Here is a 20,429-nt window from a genome sequence, read left to right as displayed (position 1 = left end):
TTGCACTTCTCCTTGCTGAATTTCATGACATTTCTCTTGGCCCATTCTTCCCTGTGGATGAAGTCTCCACCACTCAGCATGCCAACTGCTCCTCCTAAGTTAGCCTAAATCTGTCAGACTCCCATTTCTCCTCTGCAGCTGAAATTATTCAGTAGTCTTTTATCTTTTTAGACTTTACAGGAAATCCATTGTTATAAAGGCAAGGTTTGGAAATTATTTTTGATTATCCTATTTACTAGGTTTAACTGGAATCCTGAGAGAAAGACTTAAGGAAAAGCAAGAAACTCTAAGAGGACTGCAACAGACGAAGATAGAGCCTTTGAGAAAAAAAAAAAGTATTTAAAATGTAACTTTTTAGGTAAAGATGCTTGAATAAAATTTGATAAGTTATTATCAGAGGGTCCAAAGTGATTAATACAGTGTCATAAGCATTTTTTTTCGGCACAGCTATGAAAGAATAAACAGTATATGTTATGGGAACATATACAGAAATGTGTAATTCAAGTATCATTGAACTTTTCCAATCAAAACAGGATAGAAATCTCTTTGTTTCATACTTTATTGATGAAAACTATACTCTCCATTTACTGCTGAAGGTACAAGTGAATTTCTTGAGTTATCCCTTTCTATGTTATTATTTAGACCTTGCTAACTACCCAAGAGAAAACCATCTTAAAAATCATACTGTTTTGAAATTCATTGTTTTTTCTATTCTTTCAGCTACACTGACTGTGGTTTACCACACCCTCCAGAATCCACCGCAGCAATGGAATTTCCTTCCTTTAAATGTTTATGAACTTGAAAAAGTCGATATATGAGAGCAAACCTATTGAACTCGGTCTGAACTAACCTCATCCCATTCTAACAGCCATCAGCATATCTGCAGGAATAAGCACTGGTACAATGAAGAAAAATAGCTTTAGTCCCTTTCCATTTTCAAAGTTCCCATCCAGCAAAACATACCAGTATGCTTTGAACATTAAGCACATGTTTCAATCCCTCCACAGCCATATAAGCATTTAAGAATGTGCTTTGCTTAAGTGCTGCTTAAATCAGACTGACAGCAATTTGACTTAAGCATACGCTTAACTGCTTTGCTGGATTGGGATGGGGTGGGATAACTAATGTGTTTAAGACTGGAAATGGGCTGCATATGGAGTGTAGGCAACGTGATACTATCACAGAGAGTTTTGGATCTGCCCAGACTCCACCATGTGCTTCTGTTTCTTCACCACCGTTCTCAGTTAGGGTCCAGTTCACCACAGCATCTAGGCAAATGATTTGCCATAAAACAGACGTAGGAGGGGCGCAGGTTACATCCCCTTCCATATTACTTCGAAAGCAGAGTAATGGTGAACCCTGGTCTTAGCTGGGTCCCAAAATCTGGGTCCTGAAAGAAGGACTCCATAGAGATGTGTTCTTTGGGAAAGTATAGAAAACAGCTACCTTGGTACAACTGGTCAAAAGTTGGTATGTTCACCCCATACAGATTTCTTCTATTTTGGCTTTTAAATTGGGATTCCTGCAGAAATACATCAGACAAAATTTTTTATCATTCTGAAGAATCAGGACTTCTTTTCTTTTATTTTTTTTATAAAACTTAAACCAATTAATAGGCTAGCCCATCTTTTGAAGATCTGAGTTCTTCATAGGAAAATAGAGGGCAGAAGAGGGCTTTTAGGACTTTCAAATTCTATGCCACATAAATAGAAAATGGCTTCAGGAACAGCTCTTCCCATGTTTTCTTAGAGCAACAAGGAACCCAGAAGTGCTAGAACTCCCAGTCGTGCAGCAATTTGCCAACAGGGTCCCTCTGAGGCAAAGCCCTCACAAGCGTGTACGATGTCTGACCCAGACAGTGTGTATGTAATTACGAAAGGTGTCGAGAGAACCGCACCGTCAATGCTCCTGTGACCCCGCAGCTTGGCAGGCTCACTTGGTAGGTTTCATTGGACCCCTCCTCATGCTTTGGAGGCGATTCATAGGTACGAAAAAGAATATTTCTACATAACATCTTGCTTTCTGACAAACCTACATATTTCAGAGAAAAAGAAATTGTTGTAAGGCTTCCAGCAAGCTCTAATCCTCAGGAGAAAACCTTTGCTACTCAGCTTAACAGTGGCAGCTGTCCAAGAGAAGAATAAGATGTACATGTTTGCAATGGCTTGAGATACTGTCACTTAAGTGTAGCAGTAATTCAAGGAATAAAACACTGACAATATGCAGCTCTGAATTACATCATCTTTAACCTACAACAAAAGTGATTGCAGTGAGTAAAGGAGAGATTGGTGCCACTCCTCATTCCTGCAGAAAAAGTCACTGTGGCCCTATCTGTCACCCCAAACACTTGAACTCCTCTGCCTTCTCTGGAGGGAATTATGGCTACAGTCCAGCCGCCTGTACCAGCACCATAAATTCTGACAAGGTCACGCACATCAGTAAATACCGACTCGCACAGGGCAGGTAGACAGAGAGTGCCTGTACTCTAAAAGGCACTCTGCACAATAAAGAATTCAAGATAAAACGCTCTCATGCTATACAATGAAATAGTAGAAAAGATGTCTAACAAGGTAATTGTAATGGGTAATGGGCATTTGATAATTTAATTTTAGCCTCCTGCTTTTCGTTATGCTGTACAGAAGGTATTCTGCTATATACATCCCACCATTCACTCAGCAGCACTGGCGCTACTTCTGACCAGGAAATATACTTCGAATGATATCGTTGTTTTAAATCTAACCTTCACCATGTCTCCTGCAGGGATTAATATGAGAATACCACAGAAAAAATCATCTACAACCTTTGCTCTCATGCTGGAAGCAGACACCTATATCAACTGGTGCTAGCGGGTGGACAAATACATTGCAAGGTCTACGTAGTTTCAGGGTTGATAAAAGTTTATAGAGCCAGAGGTTGCCAGCAAATGCTTTACTACCATTGGATGGTAGTAAATCAGATGGAAACGTTTGCTTTTTGTTAACTCCTGGAGAACTAGCCGAGAGCCTCGACTGCAGCTATAGCAAAGCCATCTCCTACTCGTCGGGATAATCCGTTGTCCCTTTCAGCAACAAAATGAGCTGGGCACCTGCTGAAGGACACGGCCAGGGCTGGGCAGGGAGGCAGGCGAGCCGTCGGCGTGCCGTAGTCACCGCAGAAGCGCCGAGCGAGGACTGGCACGTGGAGACTTGCCGGCTATGCCGGAGGAGCACCAGAGCCCTGGGCGTGGGAGCGGGGTGGGAAACCAAAACCACCTTCAATCAAATGGAAAGGTGTCCTGGTTTCAGCTGGGATAGAGTTAACTGTCTTCCTAGTAGCTGGTACAGTGCTGTGTTTTGAGTTCAGTAGGAGAAGAATGTTGATAACACGGATGTTTTCAGTTGTTGCTCAGTAGGGTTTAGACTAATGTCAAGGATTTTTCAGCTTCTCATGCCCAGCCAGTGAGAAAGCTGGAGGGACACAAGAAGTTGGCACAGGACACAGCCAGGGCACCTGACCCAAACTGGCCAACGGTGTATTCCATACCATAGGACGTCCCATCTAGTTTAGGAACTGGGAAGGGGTGGGGGGGCAGGGAATCGCCGCTCGGGGACTGGCTGGGTGTCGGTCGGCGGGTGGTGAGCAATTGCCCTGCGCATCATTTGTACATTCCAACCCTTTTATTACTACTGTTGTCATTTTATTAGTGTTATCATTATCATTATTAGTTTCTTCTTTTCTGTTCTATTAAACCGTTCTTATCTCAACCCAGGAGTTTTACTTCTTTTCCCGATTTTCTCCCCCATCCCACTGGGTGGGGGGCAGTGAGTGAGGGGCTGCGTGGTGCTTAGTTGCTGGCTGGGGTTAAACCATGACAGAAGGGTACAGTAAAGCCCCTGAGCCCAGTGTGGTGTCCAAGCCAGAGTCTCAAGTTGAAACCAACGACCCGATTTCAGACCAGGTCAGGTACAAACCCCCTCCGCGTCGCTGCCGCGGCTGCCCCTGCCCTCCCCGTGCTCCCAGTTGCCCCTGTACGGCCCCCACTGCCTGATGGCAAACGCAGCTCCGCTCTTTTGGGGATCCTCAGCAGTTCCACCACCAGTCACGGGGAACAGCACCCCAAAAGAGCTGTGCCCTTCAGCAACTCACGGTTTAATATCACTTGACGCGGAATGCCTTTTTCCTCTGCTTACCACCCCCTACTCAGCTCTGGCAAGTGCCCACCCTTCCCTGTTCAGCTCCTAAACCATGCGTCACCTTTCAGGACTTTTGCTGTTGACTGCGACTGACAGCAGTGTGAAGATTAGGAAGCCTTTTAATCTTTTACTAGCCATGATTACCATCAGTGGAGTAAAAGAGCAATTGCCTGGCAGTGCGAGTCACAGACCAATAAAAGGTTCTCGGAGCAGCAAGCAGACGTACGCTAAGTTAAGCTTCCAGCCTATTCGAGTCCATGATGCCTCCCTTTGAAAACTGTATAACTTAATGATAGTTTCCTGGAGGATTTTTCATTAGCCTTTATGACAAAGGCCCATATTTCTTGTTAATAACATTCCTCTACAAAAAAAAAAAAAAAAAAAGAAACAGAAGAGGAGAGAAAAAGGTTCAGCTATTTCTTTTTAAATTACAAACCTGAACATAATTCTTTTTATCTTAAACATTTCAATATCTTTTCTATCTGGAAGACTTTAGTTTGTATTTAAACAGATTATGAGACAATCTGAATGAAGAACAACTAATTTCCAGAAAACTGGAACATCTCACTAGTATTCAGCAGCTACCTGAAACACTTTCAGCATTAGGAATGTTCCCACAGAGACACTTATACAGCTCTGACAGTATATGAGCAGAGATTATTTTGATTTAAGAATAAAAAAAAAATTCATTTCCCCATTACATAGGCATGGGGAATACTAATAGCACTGATGTTACAGCTCTGTTCAGACTGAAATTAGGCATCTAACTTCAGATCATGGAATTTTGGTTAGTAGCAACCCCTAGGCCAGGTGCAAAGGCACAGATTTCTGTGCAGATAAAGTCCTTGCAGGTGTACGCCACAGCTCTGTACGATCTTCATCAGGAAAGTGTCTGCCACCCGTGTCTTCAGTGCTCTTGATATCTACAGTTACTGAACTAAACCATCCTGAGCATGCTTTTGCATGTTCACTCCAGCCTCTCTGACCCAGCATGAACATCACTGTCAGGACTGAAAAGTGTTTTGAACAGATACCAAGATCTGATTTACAAAGCTAACCTAATCTGTTAGCAAGAGGTAACCACTGAGTAGTCATGACATAGGTAATATTAAGTAGATGAAGTCGAGATTAAAGTTTTAGATATCTCATTGACACGCTCTAAGTCACCAATATCTTTCTCAGCCTTATGGGAGATCTTACGTGAGTTAAACTCAAAATGCCTTTTGAAGCAAACACAGCTGATGTGATGTGCCTTTGCAGTTTCTTTTTTCATATATTGATTTTGTTTAAGTATTCATTAGAAGCATCTTGCCCATTTAGATGTGCACTTGTCATAATATAAACCTAAACACACACAGCAAAAGTGGCTTTCAAAAATCTCTAGTATAAAAAGAAAAACAGAGCTAGTAAACTCAAAAGTAAATGTGCCTGATCACAGTATTTTCATGACAGCACTCAAGAGAGATGGCTAGTGAAGAATAAATATTTGAGCCACAGACATCATCAGAGGTGAATGAACAACCTGAACTTATATGTTGAAATGTGGCAGATCACAGTAGTAGAAAAATCTTAAAATTAAATTCACTTATACATTCTCTCCTATTAAAGCTGAATGATCCTCATTCACACAGATTTAAGGGGCAAGATCACATCATGCCATTGGTGACATTATTTCTGTGGTATCTGAGATCTGAAACAAAGGAATCTGAAAGGAAAAAGAAAATATAAAAATAGATAAATTGTCCACAATATGATTTATAGGGTCCACACTGGAACTCATCTACTTTTTCACACATTGCTGACAAATCAAACCATTCTCATAAAATAAAAGCACAATGAGGAGTGTAAGATATTTGTTTCTTTTTGAAATCTGGTCTTGAAATTGAATTCTTTAACCTCATGCTTTTCTAAAGTATTCCAAAGAGGCTAAGAGACATAAATGCATGAGTAAATGAACAGTGCACTTTTCAGTATGCAAATATTACAAACTGACTTGATACTTCTTCCCAGCTCCTACAGGCAGCTACATAGCTGAACCATCCCTGGCAGTGACACTCTTCTCATCTTTTCACAACAAAAAAGAAAAAAACTCTATGCTGCTCCTGCATATGTGAGCACCAGCTTCTTTCTCTTCCACCTACAAATTACTTTTGAAGAGCATCTCACAACGTTCCTCAGAGAGTAAGGTTAGTTAACATTTTTTACACTGAGCACATCTGGATAAACTCAGTGATTAGTGTATTTGAAAACTATAGCTTCATTTGCATAATGTAACCTCCATGCACCATACCAACAGAACTTGCAGTACTTTGTGAGTTCTCCAACGTTTTGAATGATTTAGCACGGTGACATAGTGACAGCACACTCTCTGCAAAAGCACCAGTCTGATTTTTTTCTTTTTATACACAGGACTGGAAGACTACAGTAACCACATCAGATATACTGGTAAAGCGGCACTGACTAAAAAAAAAAAAACCTCATTGACTTTTAGGACACATAATAATATCTACACGCACCCAAAAGCAGTGTAACCACATACAAGCACTCCTTGAATGATGAAAATACACGGACATGCTGTCATATGTTCTCAGTACCTTGGAGCTAGGAGAAGTACAGAAGCTTTTGCCGTAGCCAGAGTGTTCCCTTCTTTTATGCTGCTTCCTGTCTCCAAAATTTTGATAATATTGAACACTCATGAAGGATATCTACTCAATCTTACGGCATTGTCAATCAAACTGGATGAATTAGGCAACTGAGGACAGACTGCCACATGCCATCCCAGGCCAATTTTACAGTCCAACAGGCAGGTTACATCTTTTTCAGAGTTTTCCCACAGCGTGATTTTCAGCATATCCCTCCTGCTTCTAATTTCCATCTGCTCAGATCAGCTGCTGCTATAAACACAGGTCCACAGAGGAAGTCTCCAATGCAAATGCCTATATAATTGCCATTCCTGGCAGTTACATAAAAAGTCTATCGATCTTTCTGATAAATCTACAACCATAAAGATAACAGTCACAAGAAAGGAAAAATTAATCCAATTAAAAAAAAAAAAGAGAAATTAAAAGGATAACAAATAAATTTATCACCAAATTCATAGTATGTTCTGCTTCATTAATTTCAATTTTTTATGGCATGCCTGCCATGAAACTCACATAGAAGGACCACATTCTGTCTCTTTTTAGGGTGAACCTTTACAGATCTAGAGATTTCCAGTTTAGACCCATAGTAATAAATCTGAGGCAAAAAATTCTTCCCTCTCCACCAACGGTGGTGTGAGAAAGCAGACTGTCAATAAGCTCAAGCTGAAATGATGGTTAGTTGACCAGCAACCAAACAACATTGCAGGCAACCCTTTTTCTGTGTCCAGCCATCGTACATATCGTACCAAAATAATTTTGAGGAAGTCTAACTAGAAGCAAATATTTATAATATACATCTGAATATTTTTCCTATACCACTAAATTGATGGTGCAGACATATATTAACATAAATATGAGATACTGCAAGTATGAAACAAAATCTGCAAAACATACCACTGAACAAAGCATTTGCAACTAGGAGATGAGAGAGAAAACAGCTAAAACCAGCAACTAGATATTCTGGAGATTTCCCTAGAACACAGATTCAGGTCAAACACTTTCAACTATGCTCTTATTTGTGTATCCAGATTGCTGGACTTTCAGCATTCAAATCAAGCTGACTGCACAACTTTGTAAACATGGAAGAGCTGTAGGTCAAACAAGACAGACATATCCTTGGGACCTCTGGAGAACAGTCAAAAAAGCTCCTTTGCCCAGGAAGTTTATTCATGCTTATCCAGGGACAGCCAACCCAGTCCATAGCTGAAAGGGTGAATTCAATGTTGTTTGCCATAAAACCATTATCTGAAGGCCCTGTGGATTTCCTGATATGGGCATTTCAGGAAAAGTACTGAGCGTGTTCTGCCTCTGCTTGCAGCATATGTATATTTAATTGTATTTTCCAGCAATTGCTGCCAGATATAATGGTTGTAGAGTGGCCTTACACTTCGTGGTAAGGCTGCTATCCCAGGAACCCCTCAAGTGCCTTTTGAAACTACTCAGAGGGGTCCTCTTGCAAACAATAGATGGTGAATCAAACCCTTGAACTAAAGCTACTTGAAAATTGCCTTCAGGGAGTTTGTCCTTCACTTCAAAGGAAGAGAAAATTTCCAGGCATTTCTGCTTCTGAACTCTTTTGCAGTGCAGCCAACATCAACCGCTTGGACTCTCCACCGTCCATCAGGTGGAGAGATATTCCTTGAAGTGACTTTCCTGCTACCTGTCCTACACGGATTTTTGAGAAAAATCCATAGAGTGAGGTAATGGTCTTCCCAGAAGGATCTTATTTCAAAGTCCAAGGAAACATTTAATTAGACAAACAGTTGCTTGTATCCATACTAGCACATGCAATGAATATAAAAGTGAAAGCAAAATAATTTTCAGGAAAGCCCCTCCACTTATGACATAGAAAATGTACTCTAGGAATACTTGATTTCTACTCATCTCCATGTTGCTGTTCTTGTCCATAGAAACTTTGCACATTGCAGGCAAGACGTACATTTAGTAACGAGTATGCTTAATCACAGGTGCAGAGTCCCTTTGAGAGTAGCATCTTCCCTTTCACTGGGAGTCCTGAATATAAGAAAAGATCATTTGTAGCATGAACAGTAGTTGAGGGGCTTCATGCAAGAATCACTCTGTGAAATCTATGGCCCATGTTAAAGAAGTAAAGCTGGCTTTTTCTTGCTTTAAAATGTACAAACCTCCAGAAAGTCACACTGGAGGTTCTCCTTACAGTCACCAAGCTTTAACCTGATTGCCAGTTCTCCAGGAAAAGGGTTTCTTGACTTTATGTTGAAAAGCTCTTCCTTGGCATAAGACTGACATTTAAATGTTCCCCAAAAGAAAAGAGCAAGGGCTTTTATTTTCTGGCTGAAGGTGTTAGTTGTGAGGCCAGCTTTTCTGGTATGTTTGCACTGCAAAGGAAATACAAGTTCAGAAGGAGCTTTTAGTACAGTGAGACCACGGTCCGTGCACTTTGTATTTCTACTGGGTGCATCTACATTAGCAGTTTATTTTGAATCAGAAGCATGCTTTTAAAAAGATGCTCCCAGCCATCCCCGCTTTACACACTTTGCCTCACATCACAGAGCAATCTTGGAGTGCATGAACTGGATGATATCTTTTGGGTGAAACTAAACTGAAATATGCATTTCGGGAGTGCACCTACTAACCAAGGACCAGACTAGAGTTAATGTAAAACCTGATGAAAGACCATGCACGGTGGGTGTTGACTGGACTCCACAGATCCACCCCTAATGAGCCAGACTTTTTACTGCGTAGACAGGGTAATTCTTGGTGCCAGTTCAGTGACGGCCAGTCTGTAGGTCAGGAGTACAGCATCCATCCAACTCCTAGGAAGGCTGGCTCTTGGACACAAGATGTATCCCCTTCTCCCCTGAAGCACTCCACTACTGCTGATATACAGGACCAAATTTCCAGGACCTGTCCTACACACCACCTGCCTAGACTCCACTAATGCATTCCTCAGCCAAATCTGTTCTTGCTTATCATCTCCATTTATTTTCAAAGTTCAGATCATGGCATACTCTGGGGTCTCTTGAGCAGACTGTGTAGATGATACGAGTAACTGATTTAGTGCATAGTGCACAGGGCTATTTTGACAGCTTTTGCTACAACCCTCAGAGTGTACAACGCATGGCAGCTTTCTAGAGTCTGATCATCTTTTTGATAATCTTTCTCCTGTCAAAGAGGAGCAACATCACAAAGGTTAATAACTGATTATAAATGGAAAGAGAATTCATTCTTCATATATTAAATGGGAGAGCAAAAGATTACTGCGGGCACCAGGAACAAGCAACCATCAACTAAAATAATTTCCTCCTAAGAAGATTGTAAGTTCAAAGGTTTAAGAGTAATGGAGAAGAAGCAGGTGTATACACTATTCAGCCAGTAAACAGCAGAGCAGTGGCTGGCTGAAGCAAACTGTGATTTTTTTTTTAATGAGTGTTTGTTTTCAATGACAATTAAACATTTATCATAATTTGACTTACTTACCTATCTGGGTTGGACTCACACATGCTTTGATATCCTTAAGTGGGCAGCAGCAGCCAGGCAGTATCACTTAGAACTTTAGTCCTGTAATAACAGGACTTCTTGCAGGTTCACTTGTAATTGTACAGAGATATTCTAAAACCGTACCAATTTTTAGGTTAGTACTGAACAGGAGAGAAGTAAACATTTTTATGTTTGGTTTTGTGGTTTTTTTCTTTCTGTCTTTCCTAGTAGGGCAGAGACAAATATATGTCTAATATATGAAATACAGGTGTGGCCTTACTCCATGTGCTCAGTCATGTGAAATAGCTGCTGATCTTCTAACTCTAATCACTCCCTCAGATATTTAATCACAAAACTACAGAGCACTTCTAGTGCCTCTCTGGAAGATGAAGCTATTCTTTGCTTCACATATGATTGCACCTCCTTTTATACATACAGTTCAGGCAACAGAAAATATCAATTTTCTCCATGAATGTCTGAAAGTGCACCCAGCTTATCAGATAAATAACTCCTTTCCCTGTTTACCATTAACCTCCCAAACTAATGGGTATACGTACATCTCCACTATTACAGCGGGTACATCCTGGCGTCACAGAACTGTTAACAGTATCTCCGCAATGTTCAAAGTGTTAGGACTCTCCTCTAATGATAAGAAACTGAGGGAAGTTTCCAAGCTTTTCTGCAGCTGCGGCAGCTTTGTTGTAAACAATTTCAGCCCAGAGGTCATGGTTATTAATTTGCCCTCCTGGGCTGACTAGGAAATGGTAAGCCTGGATCTACTAATACCACAGAGCAAGAGGAGGTAGGAGAATGAACCTAACAGCAAATACTCAGGTCTGCTGAAAGTCTGACGTCTTCTAATTCTCAACACAGAAACTCCAGTCCCAAGGGCCCAAAGTTAATGCATCTTCTGTAGCTTTAGTTAGCTGTTATTTTACATATGACCTGCTGATCTCCTGTTCCCTGGTGACACCAGACAGACGTTTTAATGTCCTACTCTGTAATCAGTTTGCCAGTAGCAAGTTGACCCACTGGCTCTGACCTTCCCCTTTCCCCTCCCCTCCCCACACACAGATTTTCAAACATCTTGTCTACTGCTGAGGTCTTTTTTTAAAAAAACTTCTTAATATTTGTGTTTGCTTGTTTTATATCAAGACACATTTTTGTGGAAGGTCATTCCTTCCCTCACATGCAAGAAGCTTCTTAAATAGGTCTTTATACCCTTCAAATGGACACACCAATTTTTTAATTTTCACATTAGTTTTCTGTAAAGAAGTCTCTGCACACTTCCTTCTTTGTATATAAACTAGGTGAAAAATGTCCCTAGGTCTCTGAAGGTGAGGTGAAAAAATTAATTCCTACCCACTCTGATTAGCTTGTTTTGCAAAGCAGTTTTAGCAGATATCCCCTCTGGAAAAATTTCTTAATTGCTTCCTGAAGGCAGAGTGCCCATGACTAGTTCTTGACATTATTAGGGAAATATTTTACTGTGATTTTTGGTGTTGTGCACACACTGTATTACTTAGAGAGAAACAGATTTCAATGCTCTTATTCATAATTTCCTGAAGTTTAATAATTAAGATGGAAAGAAGCAGTGAACTGTCAATTAGTTGCATTTTCATGAGGTTCTTAAGTAATAAAAACTTGCATTCTGGCACATGCGTCAAAAAATCCCCCAATTATGCAGGCCTTCTGTTCCCAGAAGATGAGAGATGTTATACTCCAGCAAATTCAGTTTTCATACAAGCATGAGGATATATACATGTGTATGTAAATGTAAATATATATTTGCATTTATGTATATATAAAGGGGGTGTTTTAAAGACAATTTAAAAAATCCTAGGTGGAAGATATGAAAACATTACCCAGAATGTCACATATTGTGTAATGCATATTTAGGAAAAAAAACAACCCTACCACCTGATAGGAACTGTACAATGCCAAAAGATTTGTAAGTACAGAGAGCAAAGAGGGAAGAAGCATGAATAACAAGATTTGTCTTTTGTAAGTCTTTACCACCTGGGCCACTTACTGTTCCCAACAAATGGCAAAGTCAACTCAAGAAAACAGACATCATTAGGTTACTGTGACCTACTGAGCATATTACTTCTGCAGGTAGGAGCTAAACAGCAGAACTCTACACTTCACTGCTCAGCTTCACAAGTAAGAATGAACTGCACTGGACTTCGCAGTAATTTTTTTCTCTTTCTGCTTTAGAAACAACTTACATATTTTTTCCATCCATTAAAAAAAAAAAAAAAGGAAAAAGAAGAAAAGAAAGTAAGTCCTACAAAAGAAGGTAAATTGCAACAAAAAAGATCTTGGTACTTTTAATGTCAGCAGCAGCTCCAGCTATGAAACATTATCTTTTTAGACAGTGCCTAGATAGAAGGACATGCTATGGTCTAGTGGTTCATTAAACTGTGATGGACTAAATCCGCTGGGTATAACCACTGGCATGTAGTCTACTCTGCATGTATGTATCATGCGCAGTAAAAGACTGCACTAATGATGTATTATCTTGTATTGCACCTATATGGTTTAAAACAAACATTTAAAGCAATGAAGATAAGTATCCTGGCCTCCCTCACACTCATAGTGACAGACTACCTATGCAAATTACAATATGCTGTCACACTTAAGGAAAAAACACAGATCTGTGTCCACGAAGATATATCATTAAATCTCGTTTAAAGAGGTAACTGGAATGTCAGGGGAAGATAGCTCACCATTTATAATTTATCAAAATACAGAGCATACATGTACTCACTACCCCTCTTCTGCTCTGGTTCTTTCCACTTGATAAAGCATTTTTATCCTCACCCTGCCTACTTTCATGTTCCACCTCCTGCTGCCAGATGAAAACCACAGCAGACAAGAAGTGGAGGGACTGTGTTAGACACAAAGCAGAAAGTGTCACCACACAAGAGGAAAAATCACATGTCATTATGAGAACTGGTGATAATGCCAAGGATAGGTTGGAGAGAAAGCTATTCAGTTGAGCTCAAGTGCCTTGTTCACTGAGAGAAGAGGCTTTCAACTCCCAGGATTTAGCTTTCTGTAGAACTTTTGCAGAAAGATTTTACAGAAAGATATTTTTTTTTTTTTTGGTTGGCCAACCACACTCTAACCAGCAGCTTCCCAGTCACACGTGCTGATCTGCAGCCAGGGTATGGGGTAAGCATCCCACCCTTGCTCTATTTCAGCCTGTTAGGGGTTGGGCAGAAACAGTCAGTTATAAAGTAGTTGAATGTTGGATTATATGCCAGAGTGGTCATCCTTAGAAAAAACATCCAAGCTAGATAATCCATGTTGCAGAAAGATGCTAGCAACTTAACATTTTGTGTTGGGTGTATGTGTCCAGGTGTTGGCAGTGGGGGGGTCAGGGTACTGCAGGGGTGGCCTCTGTGAGAAGAAATCAGGAGCTGCCCGCACAATGCACAGAGCCAGTTCCAGCTGGGTCCAAAATGGACCCACCACTGGCCAAAGATGGACCCATCAGGGATGCTGGTGGCACCTCTGGGATAACAGATTTAAGAAAGGGTAAAAAAACCTGCACAGCAGCTGTAAAAGAGGAGTGAGAACATGTGAGAGCACCAGCCCTGCAGACCCCCAGGTCAGTGCAGAAGGAGGGCAGGAGATGCTCCAAGCGCCGGAGCAGAGATTCCCCTGCAGCCCGTGGTGATGAAGACCCTGGTGAGGCAGGCTGTCCCCCTGCAGCCCAGGGAGGTCCACGGGGGAGCAGATCTCCACCTGCAGCCCGGGGAGAGAGGACCCCACGCTGGAGCAGGGGGATGCCCGAAGGAGGCTGTGACCCCGTGGGAAGCCCACGCTGGAGCAGGCTCCTGGCAGGACCTGTGGCCCTTGGGGCACTCAGGCTGAAGCAGTTCATTCCTGAAGGACTGCACCCTGTGGAAAGGACCCATGCCGGAGTGGGCTATGAAGCACTGTCTTCCATGGGAGATACCCCACACTGGAGCAGGGGAACAGTGTGATAAGGAAGGCACGGCAGAGAAGAAGTGTTACAGACTGACCGCAACTCTCATTCCCCATCCCCCTGTGCTTGCTGCTTGGGGGGGAGGAGGAAGAAGAATCAGGAGTGATGTTGTACCTGGAAAGAAGGGGGGAGAGAGGGAAGGTGCTTTTCTTTTTGCTTTTGTTTCTTACTATCCTACTCTATTTTGAATTGACAAGAAATTAATCTTCCCCAAGTCAAGTCTCTTTTGCCTGCGATGGTAAAGAGTGAGCAACCTCCCTGTTCCTGCCTCTACCCATGAGCTTTTCATCTTGTTTTCTATCCCTGTCCTGCTGAGGAGGGGGAGGGAGAGAGCGGCTGAGGGGGCACCAGGCAGCCAGCCGAGGTTAAACCACCCCACATTGTTGTGTGGCTTCTGAGGGATCACAACAGATCACAACATCCATACTGAGAGTGACTACGCTGTGTTATGTCTGTCACAGATGGGGCTCAGTATGATAACAGCCCTTCTTGCATTAGCCAAGATAATATGAGTAATGGACCATAACTGCAAAGTAGCAATTGTGTATGTATTTTTTTCCCAGGGGCAAATTAAGAGATATCTCCTTTCAACCATTTTGCTAATAAATAAAACAGGGAGGTGGTATCAATTGCCACATCTCAAGGATACTTAATATTCTTATTTCTGTAAATTAGCACTCATCAGCGCTCCCTCCCCTTGCTTTTCATTTTATTCCAGAGAGGTTTCCGTAGCAACTAGGTCATGTGCCCAGTTTAATCTTCAAAGCTGTAACATTACAGTGGATTCTTGCTGAAAGTGAAACAAACAAAAAAGGGCACTTTTTATTTGTAGGCTCTTAGATATAACGATAACGGGGCTGTACAAAAGGATGTCTGGCAGTGAGGCATGTGCAAGTTCACCATTTTTCTCAGGTGGTGAACGACCGGTTACGGATGCCAACATGAAAGCCTGGAAGCAACTCTCTTCTAGAACTCTTCTAACACAAAAAGCAGACACCAGCAACATTTCTGGAGTGACCTGTCCCTAGTCCTCCATAATCCCTTTCAACTGGGCAGTGTTCCCTTGTCACTGCTTCTTATTTGTTTTGAAAATTGGGCTGATATGGTTGGAGAGAGAGCTTCAACAGCTTGAGCAAAGCAGGTATTATTCTATTTCAGCAGTGTGTTCCCATCCAAAACATTTACAGATGTAGAAGATAAACAAAGTGAAAGGAGCCAAGCGTTTTTCACTTTTAAGCACAAGCTTAGACTACAAGAGACAGCTGGGTTTATGGGATTTCTGGTCATAAAAGTTAACGTCTGAATACAAAACAAATAGTTTCTAACCTGAGTTTTATATGGCAATGGAAACAATGAGCAACTTGATTCAAATGGGTGCACTTTCTCCTATGCTACCCCTGTGCAAAGGAATAACAACCTGCCAAAATTCAGAAAATTGCCACCTTACTCTCTTAAGCAGCCCAGCTTACACCATATGAGTGCCCTGACATCCCAGCGTGCTGCCTTCCAGCACTAGCTAGGCAAAAGGCAAAGCAAGAATTCTTTTTTTGTGCTGAATTCCCTCTCATATTCCTCATCCTATGAAAAACCCCATGTTCTGTTTGCCTGCTTTTCCACCAGTTACCACCCACCTGAAAGTAACATTTTATATTCTTTAGATAAAGAATATGAAGAGCTTAACAATAGGGGGCAGATCCTCGACTTGGTTCCAAGGAATGGGTGTCATGAAGGTAATAAAACATTCTAAAATATTCACAGGTAAATGCATGATTGGACTGGATGGAGTTTTTGCCTTGTTTTACAGACAACTTTATGCTTCTTAATGGGACAAAGTGCAGTAACCAAAGCTCCTGGTTAAGCTTCCCATTTCCTAAAATATTCCAGTCAAATGTGAGTTCTTGTGCCAGGACTTCCACAAAAAATTTGCAAGACTAAATATATCATAGAATATTAGTAACAGTTTAAAACACTGTGTGTGCAATCATGACTCTGTGGGAGGCTGAACTAATTAAACATGACATCATTCCAGTGCCTAATTAACATGAAATATTAAACTCATCTTTCACGTAAGAGAATGAGAAAGTGAATTGAGTTTAATGAAGAGGAAAAATTCTAAGAAATGAAAACATCTACAGAATTGGTATATCTTCTGTTAAGAACATTTAGTGAAACAGCCCACTTCTAGTATATGCTCTTATTTTAATGTTTGTTACCTAATACTGCACTGCATGCTGGCCTTTTGGAAACCCAGGTTCCAATTTTCTGTACATCATATGCAGCATCATGTAAGAAAAGCCTGTAAAAGCAGAAAATGTTATTTAACCCCATAAACACTAACCATGAGTCCTCCATAATATCTTTCAGCTATCCAAATCACATCATGGCCCAGATCACGGGCTTAACTGGTTCTAAGAAATACTTTTTATCCATTCTGTTTGAAATTAATTCTTGCATGACTGGCAAACTAAATGCCAGCTTTGCCTTCCTGCCTAAGCTTTTCTCACCTTTTCACTATTATCGCAGGATTTCGCTGGCTTTTTAATGAAGGAAAACAAAAAAACAAACCAAAGCAAAACACTGATATAATCTCACTCCACTCCTTTCTTCTTTCCTTTGCCTTCCCTCCTCCTCCTTTTTGTTCCTTATCCTTTTCCATCCATGAAGACCTGAACATCTCTTGTCTTTCAACTCTTCTCACCTGGCTGAATTTTCCCCTCATATTGTATTCCTCACACCCCCTTTCTTTTCCATCTCCCCTTACCCTTTCTTATACAGCATAAATAGAAGCATTCTCCATCCATCAATAAAAAATTGATTCCTGGTAGCACTTACTAGAACCAGTTGTCATTGTGATGAACATGCCACCATCAGTCAATGTCTTCAGTTCCTCCGCATTATTTCACTGATTACACGTGTTTCCCCTCCCCGCGTTAAAATTGATCTGTCTTGAACAGTGCCACACGGGAAGAAACTGGCTTGCTAAAATAACTTATTCAGCCCACAGCCTCATTCCTTGGTATCCCACCCTGTGATGGACGTGTGCCTCTCCGCTCCTCCCTGGCTGGAGTACAGCTAATCGCATCGGTCGGATGAGAGGACACACATAGTCAGGCCACTTCTTCCCAGCTGTATTCCTAGGATAAGCCTTTAGTTGGGTCATAGGCGAGGGGCATATCGAGACTGAATGCAGGACAAATATGCATATATATAATTTCTCCTGAAGAGACCAGTAAAGTACATAGGGAGTTAAAGCACTGGCACTGGGAGAAGTGGATAGAAACTAGAGGAAATGTCACATTAAGTAAAAGAAGTGTGACAGATTGTACAAGTCCCTTAAAACTGTATGGAGACTTCATGGGAACATTTTGACAGTGTAAAGCAAGGAAGATGCCAGAGATATCATCTTCCTTAAACTACTACAGGTCCTTGATCTATTTTATAGATAGCAGTAGCACTTTTGCAGCTATTTAGCATTGCCACTTAAAAGGAAATAGAGGTGGCTAAAGAAGGTGAAAGAGGGTGGAGAGAGAGAAGACACAGAAATGCGGTCAAAAATAATAGACACAATGAAAAAGGAACATGATAAGATTAAAACAAAATATAGCTTAACTTTTAAAAGGTTAAAAGTTCGGTTAAAAGTTCATTTTAAAATGTCTTTCCATCTTGTTCCTCCTGTAACCATAAGCAGATGGTAATGGACAACTATCAGGGATTTCAATTCATTTGTTTATTGGGACTTGTCTGTTCTTACCTTCCCTTCATGCTGTAAGAGGCAGAAACTCAAGAGCAAAGCAACAACCACAAAGACATCACCGCTTAAGGCCATTTCTTTTTAGTGCACTACTTTTGTATTTATTGACTTTCCTCAGTAAATCTTTGTCAATGTAGAGCAAAAACTGATTAGTCCATGCCATAAAAATGCCTATGTGAGCTATAAAGTTGGAAGCAGAGGACAGCCCTGAATTTGACAATTTTTCTTGAGAAAATACAGAAACATTCCAGGAGTTATTAAAGGCAAGACTTAGCTGACATGCACAACAGAGAGGGGCATCTGTGAGTGACCCAGATGTACAGTACACATCTTTTGAATCAAAAAGTGAAAATCTTATATTTAGCTAGGAACTTGAGAGCATGTAACTGGCCACACTGTAAAAAGTTCTGCTCTACCTTTCCCAAGTAGCATTGTTTGACTATTCCTCAACCAAAAAATTTCACAAACTTTATGTTCCCTTTTTGGAAACAAGACTGATAAATTGTGTTCCTGTATGCTCTTATAAATACTTTGGTTTTGTTCATCAGGGTATACACAAATATTTTCCTTTAAAGGTGTCATAGACAGATTTCCCCTTTCTCCAACCTTCCAGTAAAAGTTTAACATATGTTTAAAAATATATTAAAAAATATGTTCTTTGTATGTCTTCAGTTTTCAACTAGAAACACCAAAATATTCAGTTTGTAGGTTAAATTTTTGAAAATGCATGAGGAAGCAGATGATGAACAAACTGTTTAGTATTTAAAGGAATGTGTCAAATAACATTTTTTACCATCTCTTATTCAGAAATGATGGGCAATATAACAGCTCAACTGTGTAACAGTTAATTTTACTTACTCTCATCAGAGTATTTCAAACAATTGTATAACAATATGGGGAGGTTTGTACTTCATCTGTTGCTTAAGAAACAAGCAATTGCTAGCAGTTTTTCTTCATGTTGTGTACTGTGTTTGTTAATGTGGAAAATGATGTAATGTTTAGGTTCAGTAACCTAGCAATGAACAGCAAGATCATTTCAACACTTGAGACTCTTTCCTGTATGTGAATATTAAAGATTGATGGCGATGAAAAAGGAATGAATTGTGGGACACAAAGGAACGTAACATACCATGAAGGGCCTCCTTACTCACGCCCAAGCCAGTCTGGATACTGGAAACATTACATTAAATGGAAGCAGCAGCCCTGGAGGCAGTTAAAATTTGCTATTGTGGGTAGAGAAGCTGGGGCACACGTTCTGCTTGCTTTGCACATGTTAGGCACAGGTTTGTTCCAGTAGCTGCTGAACTTCAACAGGTCTGATCTACTTTCAAGACTTCCAAAACCCTTGGTCTGGGTAGCAAATCAAACGTGATTCCTGCTTTGGTCAGTAAAAACACATCAGTTCTGCCACACAACAGTCCTCCTGTACTCATGGGGAAAAAAGCAGGTTTTATCCCTCAAAAATGATTCAGTTCTGTACCAGATGAACTTTGTGATTGCCTTCCACGGATGCCAATTCCTTCATGAATGAAAATGATTACTGGTTTGTTTTCTAGGGGGATCTGTTTACATTTACCCTCATGAGGTATTAACTGGTGAAGGGTCCTTTTTCCTACCATTTGCCACTTCAGTGGATCTATGACCACAGCAGCCTTTTGATAGGGGAAAGTGCTTGCAGGCTACAGAACAGTCTATAAGCTTTCCCATGAATTTCTGTTTATTTCTTTTCTGACATTTGAATATGAAAGTCACTCTTGTCAAAGTGTCAAAAGAAATCCCATAGGTGTTCTAGGGCTGTGTCCAGATCACCACCAGAGCTCTAATGGCATTAGAAATGCATGGCATCAGGTAGGAATAAGACACAAGAAAAGTGATCTGCCCTATGAGCTTGACCATCTCCAGATATGATTTGCTGTGTTGGCACATCATATTGAGAACATTTCATTCAACCACTGACCAAAATCATCTGGTTTAGTTACCAGTAAACTAACTGGTAAGTTCAAATAAAAGCAATGTCTGCTGATCCGCATAAGGGTTCAAATTCTTCTCACTGAACATGGGGGCTTTCATGAGTTTGTTGACCTTTGTGAAAAGCATTTTGCAAATGGCATACAACAATTTTAAAATAATATTATTTAAGATGAAAAATGAACTCAGCTCAAGAAATGTTATTGTGATCCCTTGTATATCTGCATTAAGCCATAGTCTCTGTTTATGTGATTATATCCTATTTTTCATCATAGAATCACTACTTAATTCTGTACACAAGTTAAATGCACAAGGAAACAGAATTAAAGGCTGGATGGATAACTACTGAACAAGGTATTTTTGCAACTCTGGAATGTCTTAATTTGACACCTACATAAAATTCTTATAAATCTTTTCAAAACTGGATAAACAACAATATT

Source organism: Buteo buteo, chromosome 15 (assembly GCF_964188355.1).
Source record: "Buteo buteo chromosome 15, bButBut1.hap1.1, whole genome shotgun sequence".
NCBI classification, from domain to species: Eukaryota; Metazoa; Chordata; class Aves; order Accipitriformes; family Accipitridae; genus Buteo; species Buteo buteo.
The sequence above is the reverse complement of the archived record's forward strand: the minus strand, read 5'-3'. Positions refer to the sequence as shown.